The sequence below is a fragment of the Bactrocera dorsalis genome, chromosome 1 (genome assembly GCF_023373825.1).
Source record: "Bactrocera dorsalis isolate Fly_Bdor chromosome 1, ASM2337382v1, whole genome shotgun sequence".
NCBI lineage: Eukaryota > Metazoa > Arthropoda > Insecta > Diptera > Tephritidae > Bactrocera > Bactrocera dorsalis.
Window position 1 is genome coordinate 32681231 of NC_064303.1, and position 10493 is coordinate 32691723.

Sequence of the window (10493 nt, forward strand, 5' to 3'; positions counted from 1 at the left end):
CGTCACCCTTTCTCTATGGCAATATGACAAACGATTATGCCACTTGAGGTGTCAGCACTTACTCTTGGTTGTCGAGTGACTGCTCTTTTTTTCATGCTGCACTCGACACTATAAACCGACCAGCAAAAGATGTCAGTTACAATGTGCCTGTCAATATCGCAAAGGGGAAGGAAAAAGCACAGGAAATGCATTTGTATGCTGGCAATTGCAGACTGCGCCTTGAGAATCGAGACAGACTAGCAAGATACGTAAATAAGTGTGATAATAAATTTCCATTGTATAAAGCAAGAGTATATAAGCGAAGAGTTTGCCACCTCGCTTCGATGGTGTAAGTGAAAGGTAAAGAAGCAGTTTCCTTTTATACCCTGAATAGGATATGTAAATTCTACAACGAAGTTTGAAGAAAACGCCGGAGACCCAGTAAAATATACAGTAAGGGACAAAAGTGTTAAAAATAACAGGGCAATTGAAAAGTTCACGGTCTGACACATAGATGCCGCCATTAAAATTAAATCGAAAAAAAAAATCGGTAAAAAGGAATTTCGCGTGTTGATAAAATATTTCTTTTTGAAGGGATAAATCTACAGTTAAAGCAAAAACTTTGCTTGAGGACGAGTTTCGAAACACGGTACCAGAAAAATTAGACTTGAAGGATTGTAATGCTAAGTTTAGACGTGGTGAAATGAGCATCGAAGGCGGCGAATACAGTGGATGCCCAAAAGAGTTTGTTACCAACGAAACCAACAAAAAAGTGCACAAAGTAATTTTGGATGATCATATAGATGATCATATAGTGAAATTATTCAATATAGCAGGTACTCTGAAGATATCTCTGCTCTGCGCAAAGTGGTTCCCGCGCGAGCTCAATTTTGATCAAAAACAAATACGAGTTGATGGATGAAATTTGGCTAAATCATTTCACTCCGAAGACCAATCGACTGTCATGCAAGTGCACTGATATAGTCACCGCAAACTATTTCCTGTTCTCAGACCTCAAAAGAATGCTCGTTTTGAACGAAAAAATTATAATCTTCACTAAATTTAGCACTGATTTTTTTTTCTAAGGCAGCGCTGTAAATTGCAATGAAATTGTCTAGGTAAAACCGCTATAACATAAAGCTGTCACACAAGCTGATCGATCAAAACCAACATAAACTTTTTTTTACCATCTTATGTTATGACAAAAGCATCTGTGAAGATATTACAGATTTGGTAGCAACCGATGTTAACTTTTTCTCTTGTTAGAACTGTCTTCAGACGCATTTGCTTGCGTAGATGATAAAAAAGTCTTGGCTGTTAGCAGGCTTAGCAGTAAGATGTCAGGAGCATTCAACTGCCAATGCAGATTGGGATATGTATGCAAAATTTGCCTATATTCTAAAGTTAAAGGATTTTTAGGTAGACACATGCATTTTCCACTACATATTTTCAATTTCTATGATTACTTCTTTGCGCCCTTTTTCGCATCTCTTTTCTTTAAGCTAGCTGGTTTTATTTGGTTTTTACATTTTACTAAGTTTTCATCGAACATTGACTTATTTACATATAATGGGTGATCCAAGTAGAGGTATTTATTTTTCCATAGCCTTTTTTTTGAGAGATTAGGCATGAGTCGTACCCAAACTGTCTTGCTATTTTTGTTCAGTATTGTTTGCATTTCATCATGGAAGGACTTACGTTTGAACGTTTTAACATCGTTACGCTTTATAACGAAAAATTCACGTACTATAAAGAATGTGTTTCGCGAGCTTCGCACAACTTAAAGTCAAACATAATCGGCCTACTGGGCGTACTGCTCGGAACACCGTCTTGAGACCCAGGCCTTGCGGATAACATTCGACAGAATAGATAATGTCCAGCAAGCAGTAATGAAAATATGCAGCCGTTGTTGAGAGTATACACAAAAACGGTGAATAATCGATTTGGTTGCCGTTCGCACTCATACTGGACGTATGGAACGATTTGGTGTATTTTACGTCAAATACCTTAAATTGAAAAGTCGTACAGAATACAGCTTGTGCAAGAAACTGACACTTAATTGATCTCCCCAAGTGACATCGTTTCGCTCTATGGGCTCTTCAAAAGTTCCAAGGGGATCCGACGGTTTCGAGCCAAATTTTGAGAGAACCGTAAATAGCGACCCTTATCACGTCATGATAACCGAGTATTTGATACTTGAAATTGAAGCTCGAAATATCGCGAAATTTAGTTTGAACAAGACGGCGCCTCTTCCCACACATCGCATCAATCAATTGATTTATTGAGAGAACACTTCGGTGATCAGATAATTACAGTTTTTGGCGCAGTCAATTTAACAGCAAGACCATGTGATATCACACAGTTATACTTTTTCTTGTGGGGGTATATGCAGACAATCCCATTTCAAGCCTTGGAACAAAACATCCCGCGTTTCATTTGCCAATTACCAGTGGACATCCTCAAATGATTTATCGAAAATTGGGCTCAACGGATGGTCCATGTGAGACGTAGCCTCGACCAATATTAAGGAGATAATTTTCAAGAAATTAATGCCAAAGAATGTTCTTTTGAGTAATACGACATTTCCAGTTAAATTTGAATTTTCTGTGCTTTTTATGTAAAAAGTAGGGAAACTCGAAATGGATCACCCTTTATTATATATGAGTACATTCAGAGCTTCACTTTGACTTGTGTGATGCGAGCTCTTGTGATATTTTTTCAGAGTTCGTACTTTACTGGTCTCAAATTTCTCCGTATTTTCCGTATCATTCCATCAATTGATTTAATCTAGCAAAGAAGTATGTGGAATTTTGGATAAACTAAATGACATCTTGCAAAATGCATTTACTAAAATGAATTTGGCATTTGTGGGAATACCAACGCTACTGAAAAATAACAGTGACATAAAAGATATCAAACTATTACAAGTTCTTGATGAAGATTTTATAAAGAAGGATATATATTTCAGAGAAAATATGATTTCAATAAAATAAAATTTTTATATTATTAAAAAAATTTCTTAGTTTATATATATGTCAAAACGATATATTTTGTAAACTCCAGTGCTCTGATTTCCTTGGCCAAAAGAAAAATTATATTTCTTCTTAGAAAATTTATTTCATATATCTTGGTTTCATACATTTGTAATAAAAATATTGCTCTGTAATTTTTTTGTGTTTATCCTTTTTATGTGACAATGACTGAGATTTTAAATTGTTGCTATCATTCGCAAAGTAAAAAGCGAGAAAAAGTTAATTTCGAAATGAAGCTGTGATATCTAAACAGTATTTATTCTGTAGCCACATGCAGTGTTTTCTCTGTCCTTAAGGATATGTTGAGTAAATTTGTTATCCGAAAGACAGCGATAGTTAATATGCCCTATATACCCATGATAGTCGGGTTTATGTAACCGGAACGGAATCGGCCTTTTTTAAGGGGGTACTCTCATGTGTGTTTTAAAATATATAATATATATATAAATATTATTTTATATATATATAAAATATTTTAAATATATATGTCGATGTAAACAAATAACTTTGTTAATTTAAATATTATCTTTTTGAAATAACGAATGACCCTGTATATTCAAAGTATGTTGTAAATAAATTTCAATGTAATCGAAGTATGCTGTTTTCATGTTTCTCTTCATTATATCCCTCGGTGTGAGAGCGAGGTAAAAGCATTTCGTTTTACCGAGTGTGCTTCTGCGCGTCACGATAAAATCAACGAGTATTGGAAAGGCAAGAAAGAGACAAAGAATGTGCACAAGGCTTTGTTCTGGTAAATATACTAAGAGTGATGAAGCACTTTTGGGTACAGTATCTTTATTGTGGAAATACTCGAAGAAAATGGAAACTGGCTTGCCCATGAACGGCGTAGACGATACGGACCATACCTGGGCCGACACATATATATGTATATCTCATTTTTAATATATATATTTTTTTTAAATCAAAGTAGTCCCCAACAAAAAAAGTAGTTCACTGGTCATGGTGATAGCGGCTGTTCATGTTGTCTGAAATAAAAAAATCGAATGGATTATTATTCAGTAGTTCTGCGGCTATCGTCCCTACCAAATATAATCAATTTCATTAAAAAAATGTCGAACTTCAAAAAAAAGTCACGAAAATCTTGTTTTTTTCGTTAAAAATCGTTTAAAAAAAATATGAAAATATTTTCGAAAATAAACAATTCTGGTAGGGACGATAACTATAAATGAGTAGAAGAACATATGTAAATTTTAAAGCAATCGGTTGAATACTTTTTTTTTTAGGACCATGACAGTTTCAGAAAATGATGATTCGAGAAAAATGCGTTTAGAAACGTAGCAGCTGCAGACTTGTCACGGCGCCTGGTAGACAGTCGCTTACGACATGTCGGCGACTATGAGCTGTAACTTATCAAATACTATGAATTTCGGTCTGAATTTTTCACAGCATGTTTTCAATAGGTTTTACTGTCAAAATATAAAAAATCGATTTTTCGAAGTGATTACATGAGAATACCCCCTTAAGGTTTTTAAAACTGTGGATAGCTTTGAAATAGTGACAATCCAATTATTCTATTGGATTTAAGTGGCGAAAAAATACACATCACATGGTAACATACATATATAAAGGAGATACTATTAAAATCGTTTTGTCGTGATTTTGATCTGTATAAATGCTACATAGAGCCGTTCTGAATAATATGTCCGGAAATTATAGCGTTGCTCAAGAATATACAATAATATTCGCCGAAACCGGTCAGTTTGTATGGTTCGGTATCGGCAATCTTAAGACCTAGACGACAATATACTGCTAGGAGAAACAGAGAGCATGGCCGACAGGATCTGCTATATTTCCTTATTGCATGTTTACTTCTGGAAAAATTTACCTCAAGGTAGCAAGAGGATTGTTTTTGATGGGAACCCTTGTTATTTGAAACTTCGTCAGGATCGGCAAGGAGCTCTCGGAGCCGTTCTATACCAAAAAAGGTTTTAGACAAGGAGACTCCCTATTCTATCTATTTCTGCAGAGCTAAATAGAGAAGGTACATACAATCTTCTATAAGGGTGTACAGCAGTTGGTATGCGCCGACAATATTGATATTATTTTCCAGAGACAAGACGAAATATCTCCTTAAAAAGACAAATATGTAGTCATCGCACTCACTACTTGGCTCGCACCTCACTGTTGACAGTCATAATTTTGAAGTCGTAGATAATTCCGTCTATCTTCGAACCAGCATTAACACCAACAACCTCAGCCTCGAAATCCAACTATTCTGCGTATCATGCCAATAGCTGCTACTTCAGAGCCATGGAGGATGACAACATCTGATCGGTTGCCTTTGGAGTGTTCTAGAAAAATGATTTTGGGAAGATTTATGAACCTTCACGCATTGACAACGGCGAGTGGCGCAGTCGATGAAAACATGAAAAAACAAGAAAATGAAAAATAATGAAACATGTTGCTATAAAGCTACACATGTAACATGTATATTTGTTTGCATTTCAATCTCCACGCTTGCTCATAGTTGAGAATTTTGGGTATAGTTCTTTTGTGTTGTGTTTGTTTTCCACACTATTTGTTTCTCTGTTTGCTGCATTAACCCTCGTCGAGACCAACGGTCTGATACACTTAGTCGAGACCAATGGTGCTTGGCTAGGCCCCTATGTGTTTACATACATTTGTATGGAAATACGTGTTGTATTTACGCTCATATATGTACAATATATATAGATTTTTGAAATTTCTTACCTCTCAATTTGATTGAAATCAAATTGACCGCTTTGTTCACGCTTGGCGTAGCAAAAGCGTTCACAAAAAATGTAACATTTTGAGAAAAAATACATTTTTTCTTAACCTTTTAAAGCGCTCTAGCGGCTAAAGTATTTGACTTAGGTTGGTCAAATAAATTGCACCGGTTGGGTAATTTAAAGAGCTTTCAGGAAATGTATAATTCCAAGGCCCAATTGCCCCCAAGGCCCCAGCGGGGGCGTGGCAATAAGCGAAAATGGGTTGTCACCATGTCCCCCCCTTTGTTTCACTACAGTTGGGGAGGTATGGGGCCGGGGGAGATCAAAACCATTTTGCGAGTTAGTTCGCCCCTGGGGCTTTCAGGGAAGCCCTCAACCTTCCCTCTATCTCTACCAGGGGCGTCGCAATAGCGTTCACAAAAAATGTAACATTTTGAGAAAAAATACATTTTTTCTTAACCTTTAAAATGCTCTAGCGGCTAAAGTATTTGACCTAGATAAACATACAAACCAATTTGGACATGTAATGAACATGAAAACAGATAAATTAACCGTGCGAAGTGATAGAAACATTCCAAAGTTCATATATTTTCATACAAAACATATGGGGTCTAGCCAAGCACCATTGGTCTCGACTAAGGTGTAATATTATAATATCCTTTTTTCGTCCTTTTCGATACTATATCCTTGAATTTTTTTTTCTGAATTCTATAGACAATAAAAATTCTAGGAAGCCACCTGGAAGCGCAAGTCGTTTGCTGCACTCTAAATATATTTAAATAACATTTAAAAACAAAATATGCCTGGCCAGACCCGTTGGTCTCGACGAGGGTTAAAATTGCAATTCGCTGGCAATTTTTCGTCGATTAGTGATGACAGCTTTGACTATTGCAACGTAACGGCGCTTCCTGTGCACTGCGGCAGCCAATGAACCGTTGCGGCGCTTAGTTTCGCTTGAACACTGTCCGCCAGCCGTTAATAATCAGCCACTTTCGTTCTCGATTGAGTTTTGGCTTTTTTTTTGTTTCCTCACTATATCGGCAACAACTTTATACACCATATTTTAAACTTTGAGACAAAAACTTAGAATTCTGGTGGCATATTCATTCTGAAGAAGAGACTCTTTGTCTTTTATACATATGTACATATATATTTTGGTGGCTATTAATATAAAATTACTAGTTCAAAATCTTGATTCTTACATTTAAAAGTAAAAATATTGTATACAATATATGAGCAAAAAAGTCAGACTTTGTTCATAATGTTAAAATTCTTAATTTATTTTTCAAAATATAAGTCGCCCCACAAATTAATCCCCTTTGGCACCAATACACCTGTGACAATGTTTTTTCCAATCCTCGAAATAGTGGTTAAAGTCAATTTAAGGAATAGCCTTCAATGTATGTACCGATTCATGTTTAATATCTTCAATTGACTCAAAACGGTTTCTCCGGAAAAGTCATTTAAGTTTGCTGAATAGTTAGAAGTCACACGGGGCTAAATTAGACGAACACGGTGGTTGCGGTAAGATATTGGTTGAAAGTTGTCGGCCAAACTCAACATTCAAATAGTATTCCTTGTTAACAGTTTGGCAGATAGGAAGAAATTATGATTTTAGGATTTTTTTATATCTTATAACGTGGCTTCTTAGGCTTCGGCTCACCTCCCCTACTATATTCCGGTCGTAAGCATACAAGTATATCCAAAACTCATCAGCTTTCACTTTTATTAGGTCCAAATTATCTTTTAAAATGTTTTTACTTATCATTCCGATATTCTAACGGTGTCAGCAAGATCTCTGACTATTAAACGTCAATTCTCAAGCACCAATTCCTTTATCTTATTGTCGTGTCGATCATCAGTTGCTGTTGATAGCCGTCCTAGAATCAACCTGGGTCTTGGGACTTTGATTAATTGAACAAATAATTTTTACTGAATGCCTTTTCCAGATTCTTAACGTTTCGACACCAGAAATTTAATTCCGCTCACTTCTTTGTTGAGTAATTTCACTCGTCGTAAAATGCGCCACACGCATTTTATGTATGTATGTACTTCATACTACGTATACTACATGTAGACACTAAATAGTATTTTGCACAAATCACTATCAACATACCAGCCTAGAAAAAAAAATATTTCGAGGAATTGGTTTAAATTTAAATTAAAAAGTCTTACTATTTCTTGTCTACAGGAATAAATAGTATAATGAAATATTTTTGCTTGTCTACCTTTCAAAAACGAACTATTTCTTTCTTTTTAGCTTTACCTTGTAAACCCGAAATGACGTCTAATGTACTCTGCGGCACAAAGCCAGCAGACCAACTGGTTTCACATTCAGTGCATTCAGTGGATTCTTTAAGCGCCTTCTCTTCCAATCATAATTCACATCTTAATGTAGTTTGCTAGACGTATCTCCTTCAAGGATTATACCTTTTATTTAGGAGACCCGAACGTCTGCGAACATTGACTCATTACTTGACATAAGGTAGAAACGGAAGTATTTCGCAATACAGTGACAGGATCTCAAATTGTGACAACTTCAGCTAATGTACATATCTCTAGAAGTATACGGGAAGATGAACTAGAGATGTATTTTAAAATATAAAGTAACGGGTGATTTTTTTTGAGGTTAGGATTTTCATGCATTAGTATTTGACAAGATCACGTGGGGATTTCAGACATGGTGTCCAAAGAGAAAGATGCTCAGTATGCTTGACATTTCAGTCATGAATAGACTTACTAAACGAGCAAACGCTTGCAAATCATTGAATTTTATTACCAAAATAAGTGTTCGGTTCGAAAATGTGTTTTATCGACAAATTTTGTTCAGCGATGAGCTCATTTCTGGTTGAATGGCTACGTAAATAAGCAAAATTGCCGCAATTTTGGGGTGAAGAGCACCAGAAGGCCGTTCAAGAACTGCCCATGCATCCCGAAAAATGCACTGTTTGGTGTGGTTGTACGCTGTGGAATCATTGGACCGTATTTTTTTCAAAGATGCTGTTGGACGCAACGTTACGGTGAATGGCGATCGCTATCGTTCGATGCTAACAAACTTTTTGTTTGCCAAAAATGGAAGAACTGAACTTGGTTGACATGTGGTTTCAACAAGATGGCGCTACATGCCACACAGCTCGCGATTCTATGGCCATTTTGAGGGAAAACTTCGGACAACAATTCATCTCAAGAAATGGCCGTAAGTTTGGCCACCAAGATCATGCGATTTAAACGCCTTAGACTATTTTTGTGGGGCTACGTCAAGTCTAAAGTCTACAGAAATAAGCCAGCAACTATTCCAGCTTTGGAAGACAACATTTCCGAAGAAATTCGAGCTATTCCGGCCGAAATGCTCGAAAAAGTTGCCCAAAATTGGACTTTCCGAATGGACCACCTAAGACGCAGCCGCGGTCAACATTTAAATGAAATTATCTTCAAAAAGTAAATGTCATGAACCAATCTAACGTTTCAAATAAAGAATCGATGAGATTTTGCAAATTTTATGCGTTTTTTTTTTTTTTTTAAAGTTATTAAGCTCTTAAAAAATCACCCTTTATAAGCATACATAGGTAGCAAAAACAAAAGAAAATCTGCGGTGCATTCATAATATAGAGTGATTTTTTAAGAGCTTGATAACTTTAAAAAAAAAAAACGCATAAAATTTGCAAAATCTCATCGGTTCTTTATTTGAAACGTTAGATGGTTCATGACATTTACTTTGAAGATAATTTCATTTAAATGTTGGGCCGCGGCTGCGTCTTAGGTGGTCCATTCGGAAAGTCCAATTTTTGGGCAACTTTTTCGAGCATTGGGCCGGAATAGCCCGAATTTCTTCGGAAATGTTGTCTTCCAAAGCTGGAATAGTTGCTGGCTTATTTCTGTAGACTTTAGACTTGACGTAGCCCCACAAAAAATAGTCTAAAGGCGTTAAATCGCATGATCTTGGTGGCCAACTTACGGGTCCATTTCTTGAGATGAATTGGTTGTCCGAAGTTTTCCCTCAAAAATGGCCATAGAATCGCGAGCTGTGTGGCATGTAGCGCCATCTTGTTGAAACCACATGTCAACCAAGTTCAGTTCTTCCATTTTTGGCAACAAAAAAGTTTTGTTAGCATCGAACGATAGCGATCGCCATTCACCGTAACGTTGCGTCCAAAGCATCTTTGAAAAATACGGTCCCAATGATTCCACCAAGCGTACAAACCACACCAAACAGTGCATTTTTCGGGATGCATGGGCAGTTCTTGAACGGCTTCTGGTTGCTCTTCACCCCAATTGCGGCAATTTTGCTTATTTACGTAGCCATTCAACCAGAAATGAGCCTCATCGCTGAACAAAATTTGTCCGAAAAAAAAAAAACCGAACACTGATTTTGGTAATAAAATTCAATGATTTGCAAGCGTTGCTCGTTAGTAAGTCTATTCATGATGAAATGTCAAAGCATACTGAGCATCTTTCTCTTTGACACCATGTCTGAAATCCCACGTGATCTGTCAAATACTAATGCATGAAAATCCTAACCTCAAAAAAATCACCCGTTACTACGTGGAGAAACATTTCGTTCCAATTTAGTGGCCAAAATACGATTTGAAGAAACAACAGTCATATTGCGGTTAATTCGTTCAAATGCCATTGCATATGTACATATAACATAAACATAATTATAAAGGATAAAATCCTCTACCACCGTTTGAACCAGAAATTATAAAAGGAATTCAAATAGATACAAAGGAGGTATTATTTATAAATTTCTAGAATGATTTTGAGAACGAAA

General features: G+C 36.3%; 1 pseudogene; it reads left to right on the forward strand.

Moving 5' to 3' along the window:
• Nucleotides 1-8128, forward strand: part of LOC125777434 (opioid-binding protein/cell adhesion molecule homolog) — a 52446-nt pseudogene extending 44318 nt beyond the window's left edge.
• The last annotated feature ends 2365 nt before the right edge of the window (nt 8129-10493 follow it).